Source organism: Podarcis bocagei (genome assembly GCF_964188305.1).
Source record: "Podarcis bocagei genome assembly, chromosome: 8".
Lineage (NCBI taxonomy): Eukaryota > Metazoa > Chordata > Lepidosauria > Squamata > Lacertidae > Podarcis > Podarcis bocagei.
Genome location: NC_138133.1, coordinates 16,823,459 through 16,843,087, shown reverse-complemented (window position 1 = coordinate 16,843,087; position 19,629 = coordinate 16,823,459). Strand labels below are relative to the sequence as shown.

At 41.3% G+C, this 19,629-nt stretch overlaps 1 long non-coding RNA gene across 1 annotated transcript in view; it reads right to left on the bottom strand.

Annotated features, from left to right (window-relative positions):
• Positions 1 to 19,414, bottom strand: part of LOC308594071 — a 38,916-nt gene extending 19,502 nt beyond the window's left edge. The window contains exon 1 of the long non-coding RNA XR_014011290.1: positions 19,322 to 19,414. This is a non-coding gene — a long non-coding RNA (uncharacterized lncRNA). The remainder of the gene's footprint in view (positions 1 to 19,321) is intronic.
• Positions 19,415 to 19,629: the final 215 nt, after the last annotated feature.

Below are 19,629 nucleotides of genomic sequence, written 5' to 3'. Positions count from 1 at the left end.
AACAGAAGAGATTACAGCCAAGGCAGGCAAATACTGCTCCTTAAAAACTCCTCAGCTGTGGTGAAGAATAGCTAAAACAAACAGAGGATATATAGATGATGCAGCAACTTCAGGTAACTGAGCTATTATAAAACACAGTAACTTGTAGTTCACTCCAGGTAGTAATCAGCTTGGGGAAAGCTGCCATATAATCTCATGGGTAGGAGGTTGTTTGTAGATTTTCCCAAGGAACTGAAAAGGGGGGGGGGAGAGAAAGAAACTACTCTCAAGTTATTATAATGCTTTTGCCAATACATTATATTGCTTGGCTGCTGCTCTGCCTGAGGGAGACTTGCTTGACTATTCTCTAGGAAGTCTTTCTTAGGCCAGCAGCCGTAGTCTTCAATTATTTCCTTTTTTATTAGTTGTCTCCCCAGAGAAGGCAACCACAAAGCGTTGGGGAGAGAGATTGCACCAAAATAAGAAAAGAGGAGCTCATATATTGTATCAAATCATATCACATCATATTTACTACTGGCAGCTAAATTGGAACTGGCAAAGAAGAAGAAATAAACTTGAGACATATCTCTTCAGCAATCCACAGCTACAGGAAAATGTGAGGTTTTCTCACACTTTACAAGAAAAACAACACCCCAACAAATCAAAGGAAATTTAAGAGGATCTGTACTAAGAAGGGTTCAGTTTACCCTGAGACTATTCATCTTCCTCATTTCCCCCCCCCCCGCCATTTTTGTCAGTCAACAATGTTGGAAACTGGAAAATGTAAAACTATTGATGCCATAGGCATCTTCGAGAATGTGTGAGTAAGAGAAAACAAGTAAAATGAGGAATTAAAAGATGGATTTGATTTTGCAGCTAGAGAGTAAAGTTAAGTTGACAAGAAAATAGGAAACTGTCTTAAACAGGGTCAGACCATAAGTCCATGTACCTCAGTATTGTGTAGTCTGTCTAAGGTGAGGAAATTGTGACTTGGAACAACTGGGACGTACTGTTCTTCATAATATCTTAATACACCATCTTTGAATTTCCCTTGTTATGACATAATCTACATGCATTTTTAGAAAACTTGGTACAGTACGTAAAATAGTTTGTGCAGGGGGTAAGATTTATTGAGAAATAAAAGTAAATACTGTACAACAAACATAGATGTGTTATCAATACATTTAAGTTAAATGAACCAAAATACAAAGCATGAATATGCCCATATACAGAAAAGTACAGTACACAGAATTACATACAGTGTCTGGATGCATGGAACAATATTGATCATAAATAAATAAATGTTCTGGTTTGTCCAGAATCCTATACATTCTGCTAGTTAGGAAGCATGTCAGGAAGTTTTCTTAATCAATGTCACTGAATCTGCTTCATTCATAGGGTCATAAATTAGGTAACACCCAGTACTATTTTTTTTTATATTTTTTTTTAGAAAAAGAGGTGCCAGAACACACCATTAACTTCTCCATTGTTCTCTTATAATGGCAATGGTGCTCACCTGAGAGGTGCCCAAACTGAGTCCTGGCGAGTTTTCACTGAAAAAAGCTCTAGTAACACCCAATCCACTTGAGTAGCCCCAAACCAACACAATCCCAACCATATATGGCTTAATGCGCAATGAGTAAGCAGATATATTTATTTTATGTCCTATTCCAAATGGAGCTAATGGTGGGAAATGTGGCATTTTCCATCCTTACAACAAGTCTATGAGGTAGGTTAAGATGACAGAGAGTAATTATATTAAATGCATTTTATACATTCCTTAAGCCAAAAGCTACACCCAAACATTAGTGAAGCACACAACTCTAATTTCTCATCTGTGCATTAGTCTGGAAGTGGTGGATGAGGTTGGTTCATATCATAATTCACAAAGACAGAATTCCACGGTTGCATCATTATCATCATCTGCTAATTTTGTTCATTGGCTAATCCTGGTCACGACTAGGTGGCTTGAAACACAAAACATGTATCGTAATACAGATCCATATTCTAAATTCAGTGTTTTAAAATAAAACACATATGATATGTGACATGATGTAATGGTTCTAGGGGTTGCTTGTGTGTAAACCATCGCCACCCTTGGCTGGTTGCCTGAGTGAACCCTTTCTGTCTGGACAGCCACGCGCCCGTGGCTGTCTCAATCACTGGCAGAATCCGTTAGTGGGCGTTTCTTGAACTTCTTCCAGCAAAGAAGCTCTTTGACGCTTAGTCTCCGCCTAACCTCCCTGCGCGGAAGCCTTCTGCGCAGGGAGGGTGTGGGCATCGGAGGACCCGAGCTCTCCCCACTGGTTCCCGGCGAAGAGTCTTGGAGCCACCTCGCCGATTCCCCCATCTGCCCCCCTTCTCCACTGGTGTTACGCTGATTTCTTTCCCCAGAAGATGTGCTGCTTCTCTCCCTCCCGGGACACTCTCCGGAACCCCTCTGGAGCCCTCCCTCTCCCTCTGCCTCCGATGGCAGTTCCCTGACACATGACATACTTGGGTGCACACATACTACACCTCTACTGAAGAAACTGCACTGGTTGCCAATCAACTTCTAGATGATGTTCAAGGTCTTATTTCTAACATAACAACTTAGGACCAGGCTACTGCATGTACCTGTATAGTAGACCTGTCAACCACTTAGATCAACAGGAAATTTTGCTCATGGCACCTTGCCTTACAGAATATCACAGGGTGGTGACCTTAAAACAGGCATTTTCCATGAAGAAATAAAGAAAATATTAAGAATATCATATAGTAAAAGGCCAGAGGAATTCCTTTTAGGAATTTTAAATGATGATATTCCAAAAGAGAAAACTAATTTTTTCTTATACACAACGTCTGCAGCAAGAATCCTGGTGGCTAAGTACTGGAAAAGGAATCAGTTACCCACTAGGGGAGAGTGGCTATGTAAGCTTTCAGAATACTTAGAATTAGCCAAATTGACAGACATAATAAGACAAAAGTCAAGGTTCGAGGACAGAAATCTGGCTGAGTCTGGAATAACCTTGTGAAGTGAAAGGATATGAAAGAGGGATTTATATCTAGATGTTAGGATAGAGATGATAAAGAAAACAGGAAGACACAATGAGAGATAAAGGAGGTGCTGTGGGGTTGGTGGAAGTCAATGTCTTCTTGTTGTTGTTTCAGTGTTTATAATATTAACTTGTAAGATATGGATTTGTTTTTGGTTGTTGTTGTTGTTGCTTTCTTTAGTTTTCGAATGTTGATTTTTGTGTGTTGTGTATTGTTATTTTCAGATATCTTTTGTGTTGTTGTTGTTGTGCGGAAAATACTAATAAAATTTATTTTTTAAAAAAGAAAAGAAAACAGGCATTTTCTGCTATTCCTCCATGCAGTCTGGAATGCCCTTCCACCTGTTGTATGTATCAGACGTTTCTGATGTCTTTTATGAATTTATATTTTTGCCCAGGTTTTTCCCAACCCCTTAGACTGCACTTTGTTTATAACTGAGTTTCTGTTTTTATCACACCATTTTAATGTTCACACCCTGATACTGTTTTCTTGTTTTTATGCCATAGTTTTGTCTACGACGTGAGAGGTTTTAAAATACTGAGCAGTTTAGAAATGCTTTTCAATAAATAAATGCCCAACATCTATGGATTCGCCTTTGCATTCATGCAAGATACATGTTTGTGAGAATATTCTCATTCACTGCACTGGATGGGTTTTTGAAGTGTACCACATGGAAATAACCCCATCCCTACCCTTGCATGGATATATGTCTGAGTCATAAAACTGAGCCATTGTGACCACATTTTTAACCCCTTGGGCACATCAGATATTCACACAGCTAGCGAGAAGAATGACGGATAGCTGCTGCTGTTTGAGTTTCAGATCTCAGAGAATTCCCACTTCCCCAGCCATAAGCCACTCAGCTGTACGGTATAATGCAACACACATTCATAAAGCACCTTCCGTGGAGAGCATCTGAAGGTACACGTACAGGAGAATAAATCACAAAACTAAATAGGACTGCCTGAAACGCTCCAGAGAACAAGAATGTCTTCAAACAGGGATATCGAAGTGGCAGGGAATTCAACAGCCTCAGGCGAAAGGCGGGGGGGGGGGAATGACAAGCCACTTCTAGTCTGTATTTAGAAGCTGTTATAAATCAGCACAAGAGGAATACGCAGGTTACAAGCAGAGGGAGACAACATTTAGTTCAAGGCCAGGGACGTGTAAATTATTATGAGATGGAGGCGTACGCATTTAAAAATCACTTCAGCATGATGGGAAACTCAGGCAGTGTTTGAAAAGGCTAGAGAAATATGATGACGGTGTTGCATGCCACCAAATAACCTTGCCACGCAATTCTGTCATTGTGGTTTGGTAGTGTTGTTATCTCTCTCTCCCCCCCCCATTCCATTTCTGGTTCACTCGTGCAAAATACCGAGTAACCTCAAATCCATTTCAGTTCAATGTCTCATGCCCTGTAGAAATGCATATAAGAATACTTTTGAAGTCATCGGTTTCCAGTTGAGGTCAGGGATTAACAATGCCCCTTTGACTGCAGGTTAGTTGAGATAAGGGTATTCTAGGAATCTGCTTTCAGTTTCCACATAAAGGAATTTGAACTCCTTTTAAAGCTTCAGTCATAAAATTCTTGTCAGGTAGTATGTTGGATCCATTATTCAAAGTGCCTGTTTAATACCTGGATAAAATAAAAATAAAAAGCGCCTGATGCTTCAGGTCAGTAGAAGTAATGGTAAAGGACCCCTGGACGGTCAAGTCCAGTCAAATGGTGTTTCCGTGCACTCTGGTATCCATCACGGTGTCCCATTGTGCCATAAGTAGTTTAGTCATGCTGGTCACATGACCTGGAAAGCTGTCTGTGGACAAATGCTGGCTCCCTTGGCCTGAAAGCAAGATGAGTGCCACAATCTCCTAGTCACCTTTGACTGGACCTAAGCATCCAGGAGTCTTTTACCTTTACCTTCAGGCCAGTAGACCCTTCTGGCCCAGTGTCCTGTTCTCATAGTAGCCAGCTAGATTCCTATGGGAAACGGGCAAACAGGACTCAAGAACAAGAAACTCCTGTAGTTTCTAGCAACTGGTTTTCAAATGCACACTACCTCCAAAGGAGACAGCATAGCCACTAGGCCTAGTACCCTTTGTAGCCACATCCTCCTTGAATTTCTTTAATCCTCTTTTAAAGCCATCCATATTGATGGCCATCACTGCCTCCCATAGGAGGGAGTTTCATCGTTTTTCTATGCGCTGTGTGAAATAAATACTTTCTTTTAACTGTATTTTTTTTAATGATTTTTATTGCGATTTAAGAACACCAACACCAACCAACAAAAACATCAACTCTTATTACATATATCCTACTTTATGCTCCATAGAGCCGTTGACTTCCGTCCTTCCCTTCCACAAGTTTTCCTATTCCAATCCATAATTCACAGTTTCTTTAATTAAAAAATTACACCATGACGTAAGATTTACTTCAATCCTGCCAACATTTTCATATTTGTACAGTTCTCACTTATATAAACCATAAATTTACCCCATTCTTTTTGGTACTTCTTGTCGTCCTGATTGCGAATTCCGTGTGTCAATTTAGCCATTTCAGCGTATTCGACCAGCTTTATCTGCCATTCTCTTATCGTCGTCATCTCCTGTAGCTAATGGAATCTTTTAACTGTATTTAATCTTCCAACATTTAGCTTCACTGGATGTCCATGAGGGAGAAAAACTTTTATCTGCCTACTTTCTTTGTGTCGTGCGTCATTTTTAAAAATTCTGTCATGTCACCTCTTACTCACTTTTTCTCTAAACTCAAAACTAAAAGCCCCAAAATGCTGCAGCGTTTCCCCACAGAGGAGTTGCTCCAGCCCCTTGATCATTTTGCTTGCATGCCTTTGTTTGGTGAGACAATCAGAACTACAGTGGTACCTCAGGTTAATAACTTAATTCGTTCTGGAGGCCCGTTCTTAACCTGAAACTGTTCTTAACCTGAGGTACCACTTTAGCTAATGGGGCCTCCTGCTGCCACCGCACTGCCACCGCGCAATTTCTGTTCATATCCTGAAGCAAAGTTCTTAACCTGAGGTACTGTTTCTGGGTTAGCGGAGTCTGTAACATGAAGTGTCTAACATGAAGCATGTGTACACTGAGGTACCACTGTATACAGTATACTAGGCGAGAGGTGGTGAATTGAAGAAGGTTGATAGAATATAAAATTTTGTATTTATGTGGGTATGTTTCTTTTTTGTTTTTCCTCTCTCTCTCTCTCTCCATTATTTTCCTTTTTATTACTTTGCTCTTTTTAGACATTAGCTTTGTTTGATTTTTATTGTATTATATGCCCTGTTCTGTGCCCCATAACTGCAGAATGCCTTTGCCCAGCGGCGACGTGGCCCATAAGGTAAAGGTACCCCTGCCCATATGGGCCAGTCGTGACCGACTCTAGGGTTGCACGCTCATCTCGCTCAAGAGGCCGGGAGCTGGCGCCATCCGAAGACACTTCCAGGTCACGTGGCCAGTGTGACGAAGCTGCAACTGGCAAGCCAGCACCAGTGCCACACACAGAAATGCCGTTTACCTTCCCGCTATAAAGCAGTACCTATTTATCTACTTGCACTTAGGTGTGCTTTCGAACTGCTAGGTGGGCAGGAGCTAGGACCGAATGATGGGAGCTCACCCCGCCGCGGGGATTCGAACCGCCGACCTTACGATCAGCAAGTCCTAGGCACTGAGGTTTTACCCACAGCGCCACCCGCATCCCTCGATGTGGTCCATAGATTGTTGCAAAAATAGTGGGCAAGGCTTTGCCCAGTATCCTCTCTGTGCAATGGGCTCATGGGAAAATGCTGCCCCATGAGCCCTTACAAAGGGAGGGGAAAACCTATATAAGACTGCTCCCCCTGGAGGTCAGAGCCATTTTGGTTTAAGAGCTTCCCACCCACCCATAGGCTAGAGCCTTCACTGAACACTGTGCTATGGGCCTTTCTTAATGAATGACCTTTTACTTATTGTCCATCTTGTGGGAATGTTCAGGGATGCAGGAGAGGACACATTGTCTGGATATATCCTTATCCAACTTGTGTTAACAAGTTCCACAATTTTAGCAGAGTAACATTCCCTTCTTTTAGGCTTGCAGTGGATGTGTTTGCTCAGCCTCGCTAAAGCCTCTATAATAACTGTTCTGGTGTTTTCCCCTTATTCCCTCATAAAAGATAAGACACAACACAGTCTTCTACAAAAGCATAAAAAGAGTTTACTCACATTCTGTTCAAAATTGGATCCCAGAAGGCAAACTTAGCTTAGAAAAGTAACATACACTTGGAAACTATTCCATAAGAAAAAAGTCCCTTTGTCCTCTCTTGGTTGGAAGCCAAGAGGGCATCTTTGGCTAAACAGATGTTGCTTCTTTGATGCATGTGGTGAAAGATAGAGAGATGGCTGCCCTGCCCTGTGCTTTTGTCATAACCTGCACAGGTGAGGCCACACCCACCTCTAGGCACATGCAGAGGAAGTCTGTCCCAGCCCAGAAGGAAACAGAAGTTCACCTGCTGGCTGGAGAAACATTCCTCCCCATGTGAAAACATGTTCACTCTAGGAATGTTGTACTTGACTGCTCTTGTGTTTCACATCCCACATATTTCTCACTTTTTACTTCATCCCTGTTTTAAATACAGAAGAAACTATCTTGAAAGAAGACATCAGTTTTGTGAAGTTTTAGTGGACTGTTTTTGGGATGTCCTTCCCTTTGAGAAGAACTGCTGCCTGCTGGAGTCCCATTTCTAATATATTTGAGTCATTGTCAGAGCATATAGGCCAGAGAGATATCATCTTTCATATCAGCATCTGACATTTTACAGCTTTTGCTAGTTCACCCTGAAAGGCACTAGGAGACAATGGGGTTTGCTTTTTATTAATACAAGATGTCACCAGTGGAACAAGCCACCAGATATAGCACTGACTGAATGCCAAATCAACTACAGAAAACCCACACAAGAGAGGCAGCCTTCTCTCTCACACACTTTCTGTGTTTATTACTGCCATTATTCACCACTTCATTCAGATAACTTATCTAAACATTGCAGATGCAGTCCAATATGTATATGCTTGGAGACCTTTCTGAGAATTGCTCATAAATGACAAGCCAGGTGAAAATTTAAAGGCCTTAATTGCATACAAAGTTGGTACATCCTGATAGGTAGTACTATGCTATAAATATGATTAGTATACTTAAATACACCTGTAACATTAATTTTAGGATTATGTGTCCCTTTTTTTATTTCTCGCTGTCCCTCTCTAATTACAAAAGGTAAACCAAACCTGATAGCATCTTATGTACTTGAGTGGAACACGGTCCATCCATGTGAGCAAAGCGCTGAATGGATATAGCAATACTTAAATTGATTTCTTTTATATTCTAGTAAGAATCAAGATTCATGGTCCTTCAAAAAATTACACTGACCTCCTTTTTATATGAGTTTATCTTTACCTCTTCACTCTTCACTGGCACCTCATGGAAAATCAATTGTGGTGTACAACACTGTCTCAAAAATCCAATGATTTGGAATATATTGCTTTATTTATATTGTTTATTGGCAAGGTGATGTTCCAGCACCTCACAAGCGAGCTGCTCATAACTTTATTGGGCTTCCCCTACAATTCTGGAGATGTGAACCCAACCATTACACAAGGAACTTGGAATGATAAGACAGGCTCAATTCTGTACCCACTGAAATTCTAATGTGCACTGTGCGTGAGGCAAAATAACAGACTTATTTTACAGGGGACGAATACTTTCAACGTATTGGATGACAGGTTTCAGCAGACCGCTAGTTTTGAGACTTGGAGTGCACAGCAAAGTCTCAGAGTGCATGCTATGTGTCTAACACCTTTGCAAGTCCTTTGTGGAAATAAAACCTAGCTCTTCTTGCCTTAAGAAACCCCCTGGCCATTTGAGATGTGTGATTAAAAACCTTCTGGAAAGAACTGTCATAAAGTTTACCAGAAACAATAAACAAGCATGCTGTTATTAAGATAAAATCTGCTACATAAAAACAATCACTCAGACAGCTTTTGAGGTTTACTATTGCTTTCTTGATGGATCGTTAAGCTAGCATAGCCTATCCACAAGTCATTGAAACTAAAATTAATTATTTTGCAATACGTGCATCAATACTTTTGACATAGAACTTTCTTCAATCATACATGAAGTATAAGCTTGGAATGTCAGTGAAAATTCATGCTATCCTTGGGGGTAACCAGACTGTAAGGTAGACCTATTCATTAACACATCACATCTGGTGAATGCTGACTTGATGTCACCAGTTTTAAATGTATTGTTATGAGTTGGTGGGCGAGAGAGAGCTATATGGAGAGACCGTCCTATACCTCGGCTCTTTCTAATACCTGGATCCAGCAAGTCTTGACATATTGGCCAGGCAAGCTTCCTGGTGAGGCAAGAGTGATGTGTCATTAAGGGGAACAAAGGGAAGGGGATCTATGTGGGAAGGCAAAGGGGTGGGCACTTATGGATAGTTAGAAGAACAAAGCAAGAGTTGAGAACAGAGGGTTTCAAGTGACGGGAGCTAGAAGAAAATCATCAAGCTGGTAGATGAGAGATAGAAAGAGAGAGAAAACAATGTTTGATTTCTGTTTGAATCCCGGGCCGCAACTATGGAGGAAGCAACTCTTGAGGTGTTAATGCTGTGAACCCCTTCATCATAAGCTCAGGTTGCACATATGTGTAAATAAACCATATATCATAAATACACCACAATCTCTCCTGTACCTCATTCAAAAGCAAACATGAACCCTTGGTTAGCCTGGAAACTTGGAGATTGGGATGGCTTGCAACAGTATAAAAGAAGATTAGAATAATTCATGGAGAATAGGCTATTATCGGTTTTGTGCAGGCATAGGCAAACTCTGGCCCTCCAGATGTTTGGGACTACAATTCTCATCATCCCTAGCTAATAGGACCAGTGGTCAGGGATGATGGGAATTGTAGTCCCAAACATCTGGAGGGCTGGAGTTTGCCTATGCTTGGTTTTGTGTCATGATGACTCTTAATATCAGTTTCTGAGGAGCAACAGCAGGAGAGGGCTATTGTCCTCCTGTCCTGCTTGTGTGCTTCCAATAAGCATTTGGCTGACCTCTGTGAGAAACAGAATCCTAGACTAGATAGGTCTTTGGTCTGATCCAGTAAAGTTCTTCTTAGCATCTTAAAGCTGCCTTGCAGAACTTGCAACCCAACATGCTGAACACACCACACCGCCAGGCATGACTTTCTTGCCTACCTGAAAATTGCAAAAAGAAGGGTTGCCAAACACTGGTGCACGAGCTGGAGCCAGCAACACACCCCCACTCCCTGCACATCATGTGGAATCCCACATGAAGGCATTTGCACAAAAGCCAAAGTGAATTTTCTGGGTATGTCTCCAACAGAGACATTTGGGATGTTGGCAAAAGCAGACTTGAAGTATCATGCCCATACATTGTGTGTGTGTAAATGGGGATAAAGGTAAAGGGACCCCTGACCATTAGGTCCAGTCGTGACCGACTCTGGGGTTGTGGCGCTCATCTCGTTTTATTGGCCGAGGGAGCCGGCATACAGCTTCCGGGTCACATGGCCAGCATGACTAAGCTGCTTCTGGCGAACCAGAGCAGCGCACGGAAACGCCGTTTACCTTCCCGCCGGAGCGGTATCTATTTTTCTTCTTGCACTTTGACGTGCTTTTGAACTGCTAGGTTGGCAGGATCAGGGTCCGAGCAACGAGAGCTCACACCGCTGTGGCGATTCGAACTGCCGGCCTTCTGATTGGCAAGTCCTAGACTCTGTGGTTTAACCCACAGCACCACCCGCATCCCTGTAAATGGGGATACATGTGTGCCTATATGCATGTGTTAAACAAGCCTGCCCTATTTGTAACCCAAAAGTAACCCGTGTATGACGCACTCAATAAATCTGTTCTTGTTGCATTTTTCAAGCCACAAAAATCGGTAGTGGGACAGTCCCAACCATTCGGTAGGCTTTAAAACATGGCTGCTGGGCTGTTTTCTGCTTAGTAGGTCTGTTGATAAGGACTTCTAACTTATTTAAGCTTGTAGCTAACTGCAGCTAGGGAAATGAAGCACTCCTGTGTTTCTATTTATGCACGAAGGAGGAAATAAATCAGTTTTACAATATCTGGATAGAACAAAGCTAAGACAGAGAATTGATTAAGTCAGGTATTAACTTATTCCTGTGCATAGAAAGTAAAAGAGGGGGGAATAATGTCACTTTGGCTATGCTCTTATTTATTTTATTTTGCTGGAATGTTATCAAACTAGCAGAATTTTTAAAAAGGTCAAGATCGTGACTGGATGCTTCACTGCATCCCTTTCCACATGGACATGCCATTTTGCTGAAAATATCAGGCACATAGATCAAGGCTTCACCAAAGTGAGTTGCTTGAACTAATAGGAAAATCCCATCTTAAATGAGTTTGAGGGTTACTGCAGCATAGGTTAATTGTTTTGTTACTCATAAAAAGGCCAAAAAGCATGAAGTCTACTCAAACAATGCTACCAGCAGTGCTGAACTACCCAGTGGGAGTACTCTGAGTAGAAGAAATAGCAGAGAAAATCTAAATGACTCTGTAAAGCTCCTCTGAATTTGAATTTTGTTTATATGCTAGGGTCTCATTAATTTTGTACATGTTGATTGTTTTCCATGTTAGGGTCTAACCTCAGTCACTCCTATTCAGTTAAGAAAATCAGTATATGTAAGTATACCATATTTTTTGCTCTATACGACACACTTTTCCCCTCCTAAAATGTAAGGGGGAATGTGTGTGTCTTATGGAGCCAATGCAGGCTGCGCAGCTATCCCAGAAGCCAGAACAGCAAGAGGGATCACTGCGCAGCAATCCCTCTTGCTGTTCTGGCTTCTGGGATTCAGAATATTTTTTTTATTGTTTCCCTCCTCCAAAAATTAGGTGCGTCTTATGGTGTGGTGCGACTTATAGAGCGAAAAATACGGGACTTCTATGGACAGTTTACTTGCAGGACTGGGATATGTAGTCATTAATCTGTTGCACATCCAAATGCACATGGGAAGATGCATCTAAGTGCCAAAGTTGTTTATCTCTGGACTTCGTTGGAAGGAACGGCCAGGTATAAATGTAATAAACACATAATGCAATAATGCAATTATTATTTTTAATTGTTAGACTTACCGTTGTTCATTTGATGCTGTGAACCAGTTTGGGAACATTTTTTATGGGAAATAAATGGATGATATTTTCGGACAAATCCACTTAAAACTAAATTTAAAATATAACACCAATACCCTCAATTTGGCAAAGAGAGAGAGAGAGAGAGAGAGAGAGAGATGTTTTTTCTCCATGGAAGTATACACTGCTTGCATAACCCCAACAACTCCAAAGCAGTTTACAAAAAGTTAAAACCATAAAAAATTACAACCCTATTTTAAAACATACAAAAGTTAAAATACTAAAACAGATTAAAAGCAGCCCAGAGCTAGAACCTCTACAATATTAGCTGCAGATATAAATATATTTGGTGTGTGAGTTACATCACATAGAAAAGGAAATAAAAGTTAGGGAACAATTGTACATTTGTACATTCCTTCTGATTTATGCTATGCTGTTGTTGCAAAAGTAATGACATTTTCGTAAGAAATGCTCCACATTTGAACATTGTTTGTTTGTTTGTTTCTATCACATTGCTTGGGGAAAATGTTTTTTCTATTAAAATCATCAGGGAGTTAAGGTACACCAAAGTGGTTCACTGACAAAGCTGCATACAGTACAGTGCGATAATATTTAAATTCTATTGTTTTTCGATGTTTGTTTCTGTAATCCTCAGACGCCTAACAAATAGGCTTATAAACAGGCAAGTTGCATAGCCCCTGAATCATATTACTCTGTTGGCTTCTTGGCTAGTGGGTTTTTTGAGATGTAGCAGACCATCCAAGTGTCCCTATTTTCCAAGGACATCCCTGATTTAGAGAAGCCATCCCAGTTTCTGATTTGATCCTGGAATGTCCCACTTTTCCTTAGAATGTCCCTATTTTCATTGGAGAAATGTTGGAGAATATGGAGTTACCCAATCCCTGAACCATCTGAAGGGATGTTGTTGCTGTTTTTTAATGCTTGATGTTTTATTATGTTTTTTATATATGTTGGAAGCTGCCCAGAGTGCTGGGGCAACCTAATAAGATGTATGGGGTATAAATAGTAAAATTATCATTATGGAATGGGCAACCCTATTTTCATCAGAGAAATGTTGAAGGGTATGATGGAGGGTTGTGTTCTATGAATTTCAGCAAGTTCCTTTTAACTACAATGAATAAGACTTGAAAAGAATATAAATGTTAAAACATTAATTTCTTATTCTACACTGAATTATGCACCTACAGTTAAGCACATGTTAATGCCTTTTTAAAAAGGGGGGGAGCCCTTGATGAATGCGAAAAAGGAGTTTTGTTCATCTGAAAAGTCTTATTTTTTTAATAAAGAAGAATGTATTAATTCAGAACAGCACTTAACATGCTTATTTCAAGTTGAACATGAAGCAGAATTTTTCTCTCTCAGATAGACCATTCACAGATTAATCACTCTGACTTTCATATGGGCATCACATATTCATACAAAATGAGACTGGCTGACAGAAGCCTAGCATAGCTTGCGACCCATTGAGCCAAGCACAGATTATCAGATAGGCAGTTGTCCAGCCAAGAGCTTGGCAGCCTCCCCACCCCAAATCCAGTCTTATTTTTCTATTTCTCAACAAACAGCAAAAAATAATAATGCTAGGCCTATGAAGTCTGCTGCTGTGGCTGACTGCGCTACTTCATCTTGGCAGGTCACATATTTTGCAGGCGTGATCTACAGTAATGTTTTTATTGGCTGAGGATGCCACTAAAATTGTTCAGTTGTGTGATGTGCAAACATGCTTGTCGCAAATCCATGATTGCCTATGTGACAGCCCTGTAAGATCTTAGCTCACCAGAGACACAAACATGCTGTGTGAAGAGACCCAGATCTGTCAACAGGAACAGACCCTCCAAGTGTCCCTATTTTCCAGGGACATCCCTGATTTAGAGAAGCCGTCCTGGTTTCTGATTTGATCCTGGAATGTCCCACTTTTCCTTAGAATGTCCCTATTTTCATTGGAGAAATGTTGGAGGGCATGCAATTATATGATACACACACACACAGACACACACACACACACACACATATACTTCTATGACAAACTATCCAAGTGGGTTCAGCACACACAGAGAGAGGGAGAGAGAGAGACAGACAGACAGACACACACACACACAGAGAGAGAGAGAGAGAGAGAGAGAGAGAGAGAGAGCACTGCAGTCAAGAAAGCTCAAGGTATAAGCCTGACAGAACTGCTGATTAGCAAAAAGGGTACCTGGATGGAGTGCAATGAACTTTGCCTCTTCTTTCCCCTGCAGTTAATGATCCTCAGCCAGGGGTGGCCCATCCTATTTAGCTACCTGAGGCAAAAAGGGAAGGTGCCACCTCCTGCCCCCACTGTACCCCACACCCCCAGCAGTCAGGATCGCTCCCCCCTTCTTGCTTGTCCTCCTGCTTGTCCTCCGTGCCCCTGTCTCTTGTCTTTCTACCACCTGAGACGGGTGCTTCACTCTTGCCTGAGTCATTGTTCTGTTCACTCTTGGGAGATCCTGGTTTGCAGTAGCAGATGTGAAGTTTCCTGAGGATGGTTCATTCCGCTTATTAATAATAGCATCACACCCATAATTACAAGGTGCGACCGGAGAGTTCAGTGAATGGTCACAGAAATCGGAGAATGAGAAATATTCAAACATTCAATCGGCATCGGAAATGCTCACAATTGTGTAAGGAGATGAATCTGTCACTCGAAAGAAGAGGAGGAGGAGGAGGAGGAGTTTGGATTTGATATCCCACTTTATCACTACCCTAAGGAGTCTCAAAGCGGCTAACTTTCTCCTTTCCCTTCCTCCCCCACAACAAACATTCTGTGAGGTAAGTGGGGTTGAGAGACTTCAAAGAAGTGTGACTAGCCCAAGGTCACCCATCAGCTGCATGTGGAGGAGTAGAGACGGGAACCTGGTTCCCCAGATTATGAGACTATCGCTCTTAACCACTACACCACACTGGCTCTCAGTGTGGTGAAAGACGGTATATGAGTAGTTTAAGCGTTTCCGTGAAGGGCGGCAAACCATCGAAGATGACCCTTGGTCTGGTAGACCGTCAATGACCGTCAATTCGCAAATGTTGACAGAGTTCGTCAGTTATTGATGCAGAATTCGCATTTGTCCATCTGAATGAGGGCGGAATAATTGCATATTCCGCATGAAATTGCTACTGAGGTTACTGAGTTGTCCCACCCTCCATATTCTCCCGATCTGGCCCCACCAGATTTCTTTCTTTTTCCAAAACTGAAATCTGCACTGAAAGGGCACAGATTTTCCAACGTTCCACACGTTCAAGCTGCTGTGACAAGGGAACTGAAAGCAGTACAAAAAAAGGACTTCTCCAGAAGTTTCCAACAGTTCTACGAACATTGTCAATGGTGCATTGTATCAGAGGGGACCTACTTTGAAGACTTGTAACATATATATGTTTGAATATTCTCACTGTCTGATTTCTGTGACCATTCACCCAACTTTCTGGTCACACCTTGTAGGAATAGCTATACACACATGGCATGATGGTCCATATATTTCTGGTACGCCTTGAAAGCTTAATGCATCTCTGCTCACAGTGATGCATGGCATGCCACTAGGGCATCCCTGTCAGTGGAGAACAGGCCCCCCACTCTCAGGGACACAAAATATTGACTTTTATTCTTCTGGAAAATTATCTTCAAATGTAGTTCTTAATTTCCTCACTTGGCACAAATGTCATCCATTAGGGACACCATGGGGGTGGGGGTTAATCATTCCCCTTGCCCCTGCTGATCCCAATGTATGTAATCAAATTTATGTTTTAAACTGAGCATCTCAGTTGTGCATCAGACTTCAGTCATATAAAACACTGACTTCAAAGGTAATCTGGGGTTTGGAAGGAACACCTCCAAACACCTCCAAATTTATCCTCACCATTTTGCTGAGGTGATTTGTTGGCTTAGCCTCAGTTACTTATACAACTTTCCAACCAATTAAAACACCAAAGATCACTGGGGCAATTCAAACTTCCGCCCTTTAGTTATTCTTATCAGTTTTGTCAGGGATGCACTTTACAAAATAAGATTATTAACCAGATCTTAATACTCTGCTCTTAAATATAAATGTATTCCTCCAAGCTCCTGTCAAAAATGCATTTCCTCCCCACTCCCCCAGCATTAATAAGACCAAGGCAAGAACAAGATAAACAATATAATGACTCATCTGGATTTCATTTCTACTACAGTAAACATTAATCTCACAGCCCTCTGCATAAATCAATACAGAATGATGATGAGGCTTCCTATCGCAATCATACTTCTCAAGTTATTACTGAGCAAAGTTTTATTGGGGAAATTGAATTTTCAAGTGGAGAAGAAATTTTTGTTCCTTGTAGTTATATCTAAGAATGATATGAGTGTCCAACAGCTCAGTGGTTATTGCAATAAGTAGGTCATAGCTAACTGTGTAGGTACTCTAGTTCAAAGTCTTCGTTTATCATTATAATGTCAATGGCTGAAGTCAATATTTCACATTCCAAGTAAGGCTTGGAATAATGTTATTGCACTCCTGGTCATTGTGGAACAAGAAAATACAGAATGAAGATACCATTATCACAAATACTTCTTCTCAAGAGTCAGGACATATGCAGTTAGAAGCTTCCATTTTTCACTAAAGCACTGAATAAGAAATTGCCATTGCCACGAGGCACAGGACTTTGCCCATATATTATTTGACTGTATGGAAATTTCTGTTAGGTATGATGCCTTCTGTTAGCTATGATGTCTACTAGATTGCTGGGGATGAATGTGTTACAGCAGGGCCATTTTGAACCATTAAACAAAGAACTGAAGATATACGCACGTCTAACTCTGCATCTGGAGCACAAACATCTCCACATGTGGTAGAGGACAGATAAATGGGATTGGCCTGGGATGATCGAAATAAGAATTGGAAGAGAAAGTGAACCCCATTTCTACTTTCTTTTCCTTGCCTCCAAACCAGCTCTCTTGCTTAGAACACCCAACCACATTGAGAACATATTCATTTGATTAAGCCACTTAATCCAGCATTCTGTTCCTTCAAGCCAGAGATAAACCAGCAGCCAAAGGATATATCCAAGTTCTCATTATAGTTCTCCAATTCATCTGCTGAAGCAAAATGACATGCTGTCATTCTGCCTACTCTATGCTTTGATCAGCAATTGAAGGAATAAAAGGGTTCCTTACATCTACAACCCTTCAGGCCCAAGACAGGCAGTCTGTAACCCTCAGCCTACTTTCATGCAGCCCTTTCCCTAATTTGAAAAGCCCTCTGAAAGTGAAAAGTTCAGACTTCTGGCTAGAAGGATCTCTACCCTGCAAAGAGTGGAAAAGAAGAGAGAGATAAATGACGGGAACTGGTACAAAAAGAGAGAAAGTAGGTGCCCCCACTTACTTCTGGTTCTGGTGCTGCCAGATATTTATATTGTATAGTTTGAAGCAATTGGATGCATAAAAACTGAGTCCTTTTGGAATAAAAACATCACCAAGGTCCATAACTTAAATTCAAAAGTTTACTTGCAGAACAAAAGCATCAAAGATACATCCATACAATGCCTTACACTGTCCAGCACAGGCCCAGCATCTTAGAAATAAAATACTTATAATCAGAGCTGACAAACATAACCCCCCCTCTCTGTCTCAGCTTTCATTGCCTGCATTCCAGCCCCTTTAACCTGGAGCTGTTTATCTGGAGAGCTTCATTTACATCCCTACTCCATGGAGTTTTGGGGAAAACAAAACTAGCCAAACAGACCTACAGTATAAGCAAAGGTCTCTCTATTCCTACAGCCTCCATTTCTCCTGGAGCTGTTTTCTCTCCCTTCAGGAGAGTCTTTCACATGTCTATTACTCCACAGAATCTGAAAGAACAAAAGACTCTAACCACCACCTTTCCAAGATGGCAAATTTGCAACTCAAGACCCTCATCACATGACCTAAGGTTACACTGAGTTGAGAGTAGAAAGCAATCAACAGTTAATCATTAAGTCATTTAGGACCTTAAAGTCCCACATTATGCTGCAATGGAATTTCCCCATATTAAACCATCATCAGTAAGCGCACACATTTTCCTTTGTTGTGTCAATTAGACCAATTATACTTAACAAGCCTAATCAGGCACTGGCTGAGGGCTCAATGGATCAACCTGCCACTCATTCAATCACCTGTCCACCAGATACAGCTTCCATTTGCCATGGCAGCCACCTAGCCAAACACTTCCACTTCCCTGCTGTCTCACCTGTAGCCTAGTATCTGCGACAGTGTTGTGGGTCTTTTCCTCCCCTCAGGCATCCTGCATGAGGTGATCAGAAAAAATGTCTGCTATTTGCCACAATGTCTAGAAAGGACTTCTAAATTCTTTTTTAAAAATTCTTTTTTTAAGAAATGAAGTTTTGAACATTTTTCAAACTGTCCGCTGCAAACAGCAGGAGTGGCTCAAACTTTCCCAGAGACCAGGAGGCAGTGAAGAAGTCACTGCTGCTGCCACTGGAATTTTAAACGGTAGGAAGACAGGAGGAAGAGCATGTTGGCTGGGGAGGGAAGAGGAGGGTGGTGGTGGGACTGAGACTGAGCAGGAGTCAACATTGCAGTGTTAACATTTCAGAACCTGAAAGCCACCTTAAGGCTCATCACTGTGGCAGTGCCGTGAGTTTCCACACTGATAACAACTCTGTAGAGCTAGGTAGGCCACCCAGTGATTTTCTGTAATGTCTCTGTGAAGTCTGATATTATGCAGTGTGTGAGCACACATTTCCTAGAGTGATTCAAAAAGAGAAGGGACCTCAAATCATTTTAGATTCGTAAAAAAAAGGATGAAAGCTAACAATGTCTTCTTGAACAATTAATAATTAAGCTGTTGTGTTGTCATTGCATCTTTAGGTTTTGACAAATAGTTTCTCTGGCAAATAGTAGACCTGTAATATATATATATATAGATGAGCTGCACTTGATAAATATTGACTTTCATCACCATAATTCAGAAGTTACCATTTCATTCAAAGAAACATAAGTATAGGGGATAAAATAGACAATTATCTCCAGAGCTCCTCATTAAAAATGCACAAGTAGAGAAATATAGAGGAATGTTTAGCCACTGACATACTTTAACATTCAAAGCCTTTCAAAATCAAGATTGCTTGCTTACCGTCACTGTGGATGGCAGTATAGCAGCTGGTCATTCTGGAAAGCCTTGGCCCTTTCCTCATTCTGCTCTAAGGTGTCATTCAGTATTATCAGATGTTCTCTGTAAAAAGTTGTGGAAAAGTGGACAAGTCAAGAAAATATTCAGTAGCTGGGCACCTGTATCCTGGTTTTTCTCAAGCTTTGCATTTCCCCTGTTTGAAAAGCTTGAACCCAGGATCTACAGCTATGAATGTGGTGCCAGAATGGTGTCTAACCATTCACCAGTCATCTGACTTCCGGGTTTTCTGTGTTCGGCTTCTGAAATGTTCA